The 10,115-nt window shown below is 44.5% G+C and overlaps 1 long non-coding RNA gene across 2 annotated transcripts in view; it reads right to left on the minus strand.

The window, feature by feature from the left end:
* LOC140496284 (uncharacterized) overlaps window positions 1-7,806 on the minus strand; it is a 126,196-nt gene extending 118,390 nt beyond the window's left edge. For both annotated transcript variants that reach the window (XR_011964231.1, XR_011964230.1), the window contains exon 1: window positions 7,641-7,806. This is a non-coding gene — a long non-coding RNA (uncharacterized lncRNA). The remainder of the gene's footprint in view (window positions 1-7,640) is intronic.
* Between the last annotated feature and the right edge of the window lie 2,309 nt (window positions 7,807-10,115).

Consider the following 10,115-nt stretch of genomic DNA (forward strand, 5'->3'; position numbering starts at 1 on the left):
AAGGCATATGGGAGACCTGCCTTTATCAATCATGGTATACTTTATAATAGCTGAAAATGTGTTGCTGGAAAAGCTCAGCAGGTCAGGCAGCATCTAAGGAACAGGAGAATCGACGTTTCCGGCATAAGACCTTCTTCAGGAATGAGGAAAGTGTGTCCAGCAGGCTAAGATAAAAGGTAGGGAGGAGGGACTTGGGGGAGGGGCGTTGGAAATGCGATAGGTGGAAGGAGGTCAAGGTGAAGGTGATAGGCCGGAGTGGGGTGGGGGCGGAGAGGTCAGGAAGAAGATTGCAGGTTAGGAAGGTGGTGCTGAGTTCGAGGGATTTGACTGAGACAAGGTGGGGGGAGGGGAAATGAGGAAACTGGAGAAATCTGAGTTTATCCCTTGTGGTTGGAGGGTTCCTAGGCGGAAGATGAGGCACTCTTCCTCCAACCGTTGTGTTGCTATGATCTGGCGATGGAGGAGTCCAAGGACCTGCATGTCCTTGGTGGAGTAGGAGGGGGAGTTGAAGTGTTGAGCCACGGGCTGGTTGGGTTGGTTGGTCCCGGTGTCCCAGAGGTGTTCTCTGAAACGTTCCACAAGTAGGCGGCCTGTCTCCCCAATATAGAGGAGGCCACATCGGGTGCAGTGGATGCAATAGATGATGTGTGTGGAGGTGCAGGTGAATTTGTGGTGGATATGGAAGTATCCCTTGGGGCCTTGGAGGGAAGTAAGGGGGGAGGTGTGGGCGCAAGTTTTGCATTGTCTCAGTCAAATCCCTCGAACTCAGCACCGCCTTCCTAACCTGCAATCTTCTTCCTGACCTCTCTGCCCCCACCCCACTCCGGCCTATCACCCTCACCTTGACCTCCTTCCACCTATCGCATTTCCAACGCCCCTCCCCCAAGTCCCTCCTCCCTACCTTTTTATCTTAGCCTGCTGGACACACTTTCCTCATTCCTGAAGAAGGGCTTACGCTCGAAACGTCGATTCTCCTGCTCCTTGGATGCTGCCTGACCTGCTGCACTTTTCCAGCAACACATTTTCAGCTCTGATCTCCAGCAACTGCAGTCCTCACTTTCTCCTATACTTTATAATAGCAGGGAGATCATGTTACAGCTATACAGAACTTTGGTTAGGCTGGAGTACAGTGTACACTTTTGGTCACCACATTATAGGAAGGATGCAATTGTAATGAAAGGAGTGCAGAGGAGATCCACCAGGATGTTGCCTGGGATGGAGCGTTTCAACTATGAAGAGAGGCTGGATAAGCTTGGGTTGTTATCCTTGTAGCAGAGGATATTAATGGAGGGGATTGAGCAGAGGTCTACAAGATTATGAGGGGCGTGGACGGGTTAGAGAGAAAGCAGCTTTTCCCCTCAGGTAAAGTGTCAATAACAAGGGAATATAATTTTAAGGTGAACAGTATGAGAGGTTCTTGAAATATTCTTTCTCCCAGAGGATGGTGGAAATCTGTAATGCTCTGCATGGGAGACAGGGAACTTCACATTTGTAGATGAGCACATAAAATGTCATCATCTTCAAGGTTATGGGCTAAGTGGTGGAAAGTGGGACCAGTGTAAATAGTAGTATATTTTTTCAGATTTGATGGGCTAAAAGACTTATTTTATACTGTATGATTCTGTGATTCTATTATTTCTATCAACCTTGCTCTTAATGTCAAGTACATTGGATTACTGTGTGTAGTTTCAAAGTGAACATTAACATTTGGTACAGGTCTGGGAATAGCAGAACTCAATTAGTGGTACACTACCACGGTATATCGTAACACTAGTTATCCCAGCTTCCCTCTGTTGCATTGTGTGTCCATATTGCATTGGAAAGGATATACCAGTAACTCATGGTGAACAGCCAGGTGTGCAGGCATGGCTCAGTCAGCAATATGGTGACCAGGGATCTCAAAAGTGATTGACAATCTCATAACTCATTGCGAAGTCTGCAATCATACAGGGTTGTCATTAATCAGAAGAGACATACATCAGCAAAGTTTGGCAGAGGAAGCAAATACTGAAGACACAAAGGAGCAGTCCAATCCACCTGAACTCACTGAGGAAGCTTTGACTGAAGCGAAACTGAACAAATTGCTACAGCTAATGATGAGACAACACATGCTTAAATGCATCGTGCCAATCCCTTATCTTCCAAAGGAAAGTTATTTGTACCAATGACACAGGTAATCCTAAAGAAACAGCAACCATCTAGGACCACAAACGGAGGATTTGAAAATATCCAATTCACCAGAAAGACAGCAATACAGGGTCAATGATGACCTGCTACCTTATGGTCAACTGGAAAAAAGGAACCTACATTTTTTTTTCAACTGCGATTTATCAGCAGACAGAGTGTGAAGATTTGCTTGAAAATGAGGTCCACTCCATGACAAACAAGTCAATGTTCAAGGATTCAGGACCTTCTGCATCTTCCAGGATATTGCAAAAAAAATGGGAATAGTGCTCTTCAAATCAAAAAGCAATTGTTTATCCAGAAAAACAGGATACCATGGGAAGAAAGTATTAGTTTCAACAGAGCTATGGTGGAGGTTAATGATCTTGAAGGTCCCCCAGATGAGATTATGGCAAAACTACCTGAGTTAACAGGGAAGAGAACCTTTTGTGAACGACATTCTGGCGATTGGGAATATCTGATTAAGTGGTATCACTGGGTTTGCAGGAGTGGTATCTCTACAGAAGGACATCCTAGACATAATAGCTCCCCACGTGATGAACTGTTTCATAGATCGATCACGGTCAACATCAGTATCAGTCCCAGATACCAACAATCTTCCAAGCGAGAGGGGAATACATTCTGGATGAGTTGTGCAGTGTAAAATCAACATCACCCTGACCCCTATCACCACTCTCCCCCTCACCCTACCCCACCTCCTTCCCCACACCCATCACCCTTCCCCTCATTCCCCAGCCTCCAGACCACCTGCAATTGTGAAGTCAGAGACTTGTGGGGAAATAGAGTATTGGTTAATTTAAAAATAGTGAACATATACATACGTGAATATATAAGTTGCGAATTTGAGTGTGTAATCCAAATGTCCATAAACCTGGCAAGGCCAAGGGGTACCATGGCCATAAGACATAGAAGCAGAAGTAGGCCATTTGGCCCATTAAGTCCACTCTGCCATTCAATGTGATCATAGTCGATCTGATAATCCTCAACTGCATTTACCAGCCTTTTTCCCCAAAACCCTTCATTCCATCCCTGATTAGAAATCTGCCAATCTGATCTGACCCAGCTTTGACAGCACTATGTGGTAAAGAATTCCGCAGATTCACCCCCTTCTGAGAGGAACATATCTTTCTCTTCTCTGTCTTTGATGTCTGACCCCTTATTCTGATATTATACCCTCTGGTTATGGTTCTTCCATAAGGGGGAAAGAACCTTTCCACATTTACCCTGCCCAATCCCTAAAGAATCCTCGATGTTTCAATGACATCACCTCTCATTCTCCTAAACTCCATTGAGTAGCATTCCAGTCTGTTTGGCCTTTGCAGGTAAGATAGTCCCTCCATCCCAGGGATCCTCCAAGTGAACCTTCTTTAAACTGCTTTCAATTAAATTATGCCTTAACTTAAATAAGGGGATCAAAACCACTCACAATACTCCAGATGTGGTCTCACCAGCACCTTGAACAGTTCCAGACACATTTTCCTACTCTTAAGCTCCAACCCTCTTGAAATAAGGGCCAAAATTCCATTAGCCTTCCATTAGCCACTGTACCCTTGAGCTAGCTTTCTGTGTTTTATACACAAATACCCCCACGTTCATTTTTGTTGTAGCTTTCTGCATTTTTTTTCTCTAGTTAACTAATACTCTGTTGAATGTCCTAAGGACTTTACATCTCGGTTTGCTCACAACAGGGTCCCCGTGATTAATCTTCAATTACTGGAGACTACAGAGTGATCTTGAACAATTACTAATCTAACAACATATTCTGTGTTTAACTGGCATGTAGCAAGTCGCAGTACAACAGCTCTCCAACCAATTGTTACAACCAGCTTTGCAATCAAAAACATGATGAAATAAAAGGGATTTTAATGACAATTTTCTTTTCTCTTCTGGTACCTTATATTTTCATAAATGCGAATTTAATAACAATAATATGTCTGGTGAACAGGAGAAAATGTCAAAACTTGCTCCGAGCATGCAGACAGGATGCAATTCTGGATGGTAGACAGACTCTCCAACAGCGCCACCCAGTGCTCATATTAGATAAAGGAAAAACAAGAAAGAGAGAGATTTCCTTCCATTGTCTTTTTTTTGGAAATATTAAGCTGCAGTTTACCATGTCCCCCCAGAGTGGATTTGAAGGTGGGACAGATAGCATGATAAATCCAACAAGTGAGTAGTGGTCTGCCTGCTGTCTTCCTACCTGCTCCTGAATTCATTGTTCAAGCAGCAATGACAAGCAAGGTCAAACAGATTAGGACTCTACTCCTCAGAGTTCAGAAGAATGAGAGGTGATCTCATTGAGACATATGGGATTTTTAAGGGGTGTGACAGGATAAATGCTGAGAGGATGTTTCCCCTCATGGGACAGTCAAGGACCAGAGGGCATAGACTTGAATAAAGGAGTGCTGACTTAAGACTGAAAAAAGGAGGAATTCAGTCTGTCAGAGGGTTGTGAATCTTTGGGACTCCTTGCCATAGAGAGCTGTGGGGGCAGAGTCCTTGTATATATTTAAGGCTGGGACAGATTCTTCACCAGTTGGGGAATCAAGAACTAGCTGTATAGGGAGGAAAGTGGATGTGAGGTATGTTGGATCAGACATGATCCTATTAAATGGAGAGGCAGGCTCGAGGGATCAGATGGGTTAACCCTGCTCCTATTTCGTATAAATGCATATAACGCTTTAGACACAGATCTGTCAGATCCCTAATGATCCCAAATCCTGAATGCATTAGTCTCTTGTTTGCTCTGCATCACCCTTCTCCAGTCATCACTGACCACTTCATTCATGCCAGTAGCTCCAGCACAGAGGACAGGGAAAGAATAGGGATATTGTAAGACAAGGGGCAATAGGATCAGCAGGGTCCATCGCTTTGTATACCCCATGTTTCTGCACATGGTGGCAGGTTCTCGGCACAGACACCCCATCATCCGGGTGGACGGAATGTATCCATCCTGCTGCAGCAATGTCATTCGAGGCTACCACAAAGAGATAAACAACCAGATGTAAGGTCAAAGTATTGCACTTTGTGGAAATGTGCCCAATAATGTAAGTACTTTGCTTCCTCTGTCACCACTTTACCCGCAGTGTGTTTGTGTCTTCCTTTCCCTCCAGTTGCATCTTCGTGTAGACCCTAGGTCAGCAGCTAGGGTAGAGGGAGCATACTTGGCTGTGGAGCTTATTAGCCCTGGCAGTTTGTTTGGGTAAGGGCAGGGGCATTTGTGTCTGGATGGGTCAGACATGCCAAGGGTCTTCCTGACAGATGTAAGTTGACCTTTCTCAGAGTGAACTTCCCATAGTTGGAGTGTGATGGACAGTGTTGGAGGCAGAGGGCCTAGCCACCTGTGCAGTGAGCAGTGGTGAGACACCTGAGGCTCTGTGTGAGTGTTGGATTCCTCCGATAGCAGGTTGCCACCTCGCACTCCCTGTCTCCTTATGAGGAAGAGGCACATTGAGTGCTCCCATGTTCTCGATGCCAACCTGTCCTGAACACCAATGTCTGGACTGAGGAAGTCAGTATGTGCCTCTCCAGTAGACCCTGAGGGTGCTGCCCTTGGCTCCCCTTGGCAGATGCCAACCTATTCTTGGAGGCAGCTAGTCATTGGCATGACCCGCTGCACTGCTGCAGCCTCTGGGCAATGAGAGCCATTGCCTCCCAAAGTCCTGTCTGCTCTTCCTGGCCCTCCCTGTGCCTGTGGACAAAGTCCCTGATTGCCAATACCACCGGGTCCTCTCCTGCTTGGAGCTGAGCATGTGCCCATTCTCTGGCAGCCCTCTGAGTACCAGCAGCCTGAGGCATTTCTCCCTCTACCTCGTGTGGGACTGTTGCAGCGAGGTGCTCACCAGATTATGCCCCCACACTCTCTAAGCTTAACCAAGGATTTAGTATCTGAGCTGGTTGGGAGTGCAGGAGGCAGTCTTGTCGATGTCCCCTCTGAGATCTCGATATAGTCCCATCCTCATAAATCAATGACTTGGCTTCTGGGGAATGTTTCACTGCTGTAGTGATGGAGATGCTGCCAATAAAACAAAAGAGAGAGAGAAGGCATCGTGTCCAGTAATTAGGATCAGGATGCAATGGCGTGCCACTGACAGCTGGGGTAACTGTGAGCATTGCAGTAGAATAAGAAGTGGTATTTACTCGGTGGCGTGACATGGGTGTCTTGGCATTTGTGCAAGAGTGGTCCCAATCTTCTCTTACTTGGGTCAGGAATCTCTCCTCATAGTGGGTGAGGAGTCTAATGTCGGACACCTTTCTACCCACTTGTCTTCGCCTGGAATGAATGAGAGGGAGGGATTGAGTGAGGGTAGCATGGTTAGTGCAGGTGCAGGTGGTGAGGTGGTTCTAATGGAGTGCATTGGTAGTATAGGGGTCTGAGAAGGTGAGAGCGAGTAAGGGATGATGGGCCTGAATTAGACGTGAAGGATGCCATGGGGCTAGATGGTTAACAAGACATGCACCAAGATATTTCACGAGAGTTTATAACAGGACTCCCTCCAAAAATCTGACTCAACTCGCACTTCGCCAAATAAATTAAAATTCAGCTCAGATTTAGAGATAGCATGAAAATGAGGTCAGTAACATATTCCCTGAATAACTATGATACAGATATGGGAAAAGTCTGGTTTAAGCTCAGACTATTGCCAAGGAGAGGAATGGAGTTAATAATTAAGGATGGAATTTGGACCAGGGATTGTAAACAATGGCTTCAGTCATATCAATATCAGAAGGAACATAGAAACTAGGAACAGCAGGAGGCCATTCATCCCTCTGAACCTACACCATTCAATATGATCATGTCTCATCCCTTAACTCAGTGCCCTGTTCCCACTTTCTTCCCATACTGCTTTAAGCCTTTAGCCCGAAGAACTATATCTAACTAAGAAAAACCAACAAACAGCAGATGCTGGAAATCAGAAGCAAAATCACAAATTGCTGGAAAAGCTCAACAGGTCTGGCAGCCTCTGTGGAGAGAAATCAGAGTTAACATTGTGGGTCTAGTGACCCTTCTTCAGAACTATGTCTTACTCCTTCTTGAAAACATGGAATGTTCTGGGCTCAGCCGCTGTTTAGGGCAGAGAATTTTACACACACACCACTCTCTGGGTGAAGAGCTTTCCCCTCATGACCTATTCCAAATTCTTAGAGTGTGATCCTCTGGTTCGAGACTCCCTGATAATTGGGATCGTCCTTGCATTTAGCCTGTCTAGCCCTGTCAGAAATAGATATAAATGTATATTACATTTGAATGTAACATTTTGTTGTACAACAGGGGAAGGATTAGATATTCGTAACAAATGTTCCAAGATAGATACTGCCTACAATTTATTCAGTATGTACAAGACTGGAATTAATGCTAAAATTCTACACAGTTTTAAATTTGCACTTTTCCTTTATCTCTGTTTCACTTACTTGGCATCAAATGTATTACTTGAAGTTAAAGCAGTGCTACTCACCTTCTCTGTCCCTTTGAAAGACATTGTTATCATCCTGACATTGTCCCCTGCACTGGCATATCCAATTCCACCTTGAAAGTTAGCATTCTGCAGCTTCCACTAAAATAAAATCCTCTCTTAATATTCTCCTGGTCAAAGCCGCTTCTACATAGCTGTAATTGGAAGGCTTGTGAATGGTTGCGTGGTGAAGGCAGGGATGAGTCAATCAAAATTTAAATAAATTGAGTCACGAGGGGGTGAAAGTGATGGGAGTGCGGGTGCCTGGAAGGGGTCAAGCAGTGCTGAGTGCAGAAATGATGTTGTTGTGAAACTAGATTGCCTTCATCAGTCAGTGCTGTTGAACACCAGTAAGTAATACAATCTACACTTCAAACAGTGCAGCACCAAGCAGAACAGTTAAGTCTTTTCTGCCTTCAGCTACAAGTCCCTTAACGTAGCTTACTTGGGTTCGCTGCTATACAAATATGTTTATTCCCAACATCTGAGGAAGTGTCTGAAACTATCTTTACACCACATGAAATTTTAAGCTGTAACACCAGCCTAAGTAGTAGCTTGAAATGCAACTGGATCCATATACCTCCTGCCAGTCACAGCTACAATGAGGTTCGGCATTACGAATCCTATGCAATTTCCATGCTCCCTCCTGAACACTTGAGCATATGCTACATTGATTACCACGTGAAAGTTATCAATCTGAGACACGAATTTTATGCTATTTTCCATAACCAGTGAGTGCCACAATACAGGCAATAAAGTCTAGCCGCTGAGAATACAGGGGGAGTAGAGGGAATATAAGAATATATAGGGGGAGGTGATAGACTTGTGATATTGTTGTTGGGCTATTGTTCCAGAGAACGAAGTAATGTTCTCGGGACCCGGGTTCAAATCACACTCTCGCAGATGGTGGAATTTGAAGTCAGTAAAAATCTGGAATTAGGAGTCTAATGATGATCATGAAACAGTTGTTGGGAAAAATCCATCCGGTTCACTAATGCTGCTCAGGGATGGAAGCTGCCATCCTGTCCTGGTCTGACCTGAAGATGATTCCACACCCTCAGCAGGTTGACTCTTAACTGCCTCCTGAACAATTAGAAATGGGCAATAAATCGTGCCTCCCCAGCAGCATCCTCATCTTGTGAATAATGTTTTTAAAAAGGAAAACCAATTTAGACTCAGCAAACTCCCTTGAATAGCTATCTGTTAATGACCAAGATTATCTTTCTTTGAATGTTGAATGGCAGACAAATACCGAGCAGGTCATTGGGTGACCTCCAGGGTTTTGGGTGCCATGGGATCTTTTTTTCTCCACGCAAGCAGGCCGAGGGGTGGGACCTCATCTAAGATGCCTTTGACATTGCACCACTCCCTCAGTACAGCTATTACTATGCAAGAATGCCATTTACCCTTATGTCCAAACTTCGAGGTTACCATACTCTCCCCCATTCACATCAGAAATCTGGCAGGAAGTCCTTGGAAAACAAGATATACCTTATCCAACCAATAACTACCAATCATTATTGTATTATTACATTAACCATAGGAGTAGAAGTAGGCCATTTGGCCCATCGATCTGCTGTGCCATTCAATGATCTGATAATCCTCAACTTCACTTTCCTGCGTTTTTTTTATGCAGGAGGATGGGATGAGAAAGGGCAACTGGGTGTATTTGGGTTGACATAGACAAGCTGGGGTCTAATGGTCCCTTTTTGTGCTGTATCATTTCTATAGTTTCATGGTTCTACCTCTATCTTAAATAGGCAAGCCCTTACTCTGACATTATGTCCTTTGATTCTAGAGTGTCCTCATCCCTGCCTTAAATGGGAGCCACTATTTTTGTTTCTCACAGAGAGTCATTTGAGTGTCCGATACTCTTCCCAAGTGAGTGCAGCATCTGCAGTGATTGTAACAAGGTCAGCCAGATGCATCTCATAAAATAGGAGTTCCTCAGATTGGGGCTGTTAATCTGGTCCAACCAGGAAGCCCTGATTGAGAAATAAAAAGAGGAGTATCTGTCCCCCTTTAAAATCTATTTCAGTTTAATCCCTGTGCTCCCTTTCACTTTTTTTTATCACACAGCATTGCCCTCTGTTGAGAATGGCACTGCTGGTCACTGGCCACTCTGGTGTTTCCTTTGTTCCTGGTGGTGGAATACAAATAAAGATTTACTCACTTGCTGTTCTTCACTGTGTCCTATGCCTGCGCACACATGACATGAATGCTGGGGAAAAATAAGCACTACCGCCTGGAGGAAAATCAAAAATTGTAAATGAAAAAACTGAAGAAGAGAACGAAAGAAAAAAAAAGGAGTGTCAGGTGAAATAAAGGGGGAGTATCAGAGATATTGACACTCTGATAGCTGACCGAGAAGAGGCAGTACAAGACGCAAGGACTGTTCGTGTGTAAATAAAAACTGCCTTGGTGATAGGATCTGTGGAGTTATTTATGCACCCTTGAATATATTCAAAGTTGAGTTAG

Source organism: Chiloscyllium punctatum, chromosome 26, assembly GCF_047496795.1.
Source record: "Chiloscyllium punctatum isolate Juve2018m chromosome 26, sChiPun1.3, whole genome shotgun sequence".
Taxonomy (NCBI): domain Eukaryota; kingdom Metazoa; phylum Chordata; class Chondrichthyes; order Orectolobiformes; family Hemiscylliidae; genus Chiloscyllium; species Chiloscyllium punctatum.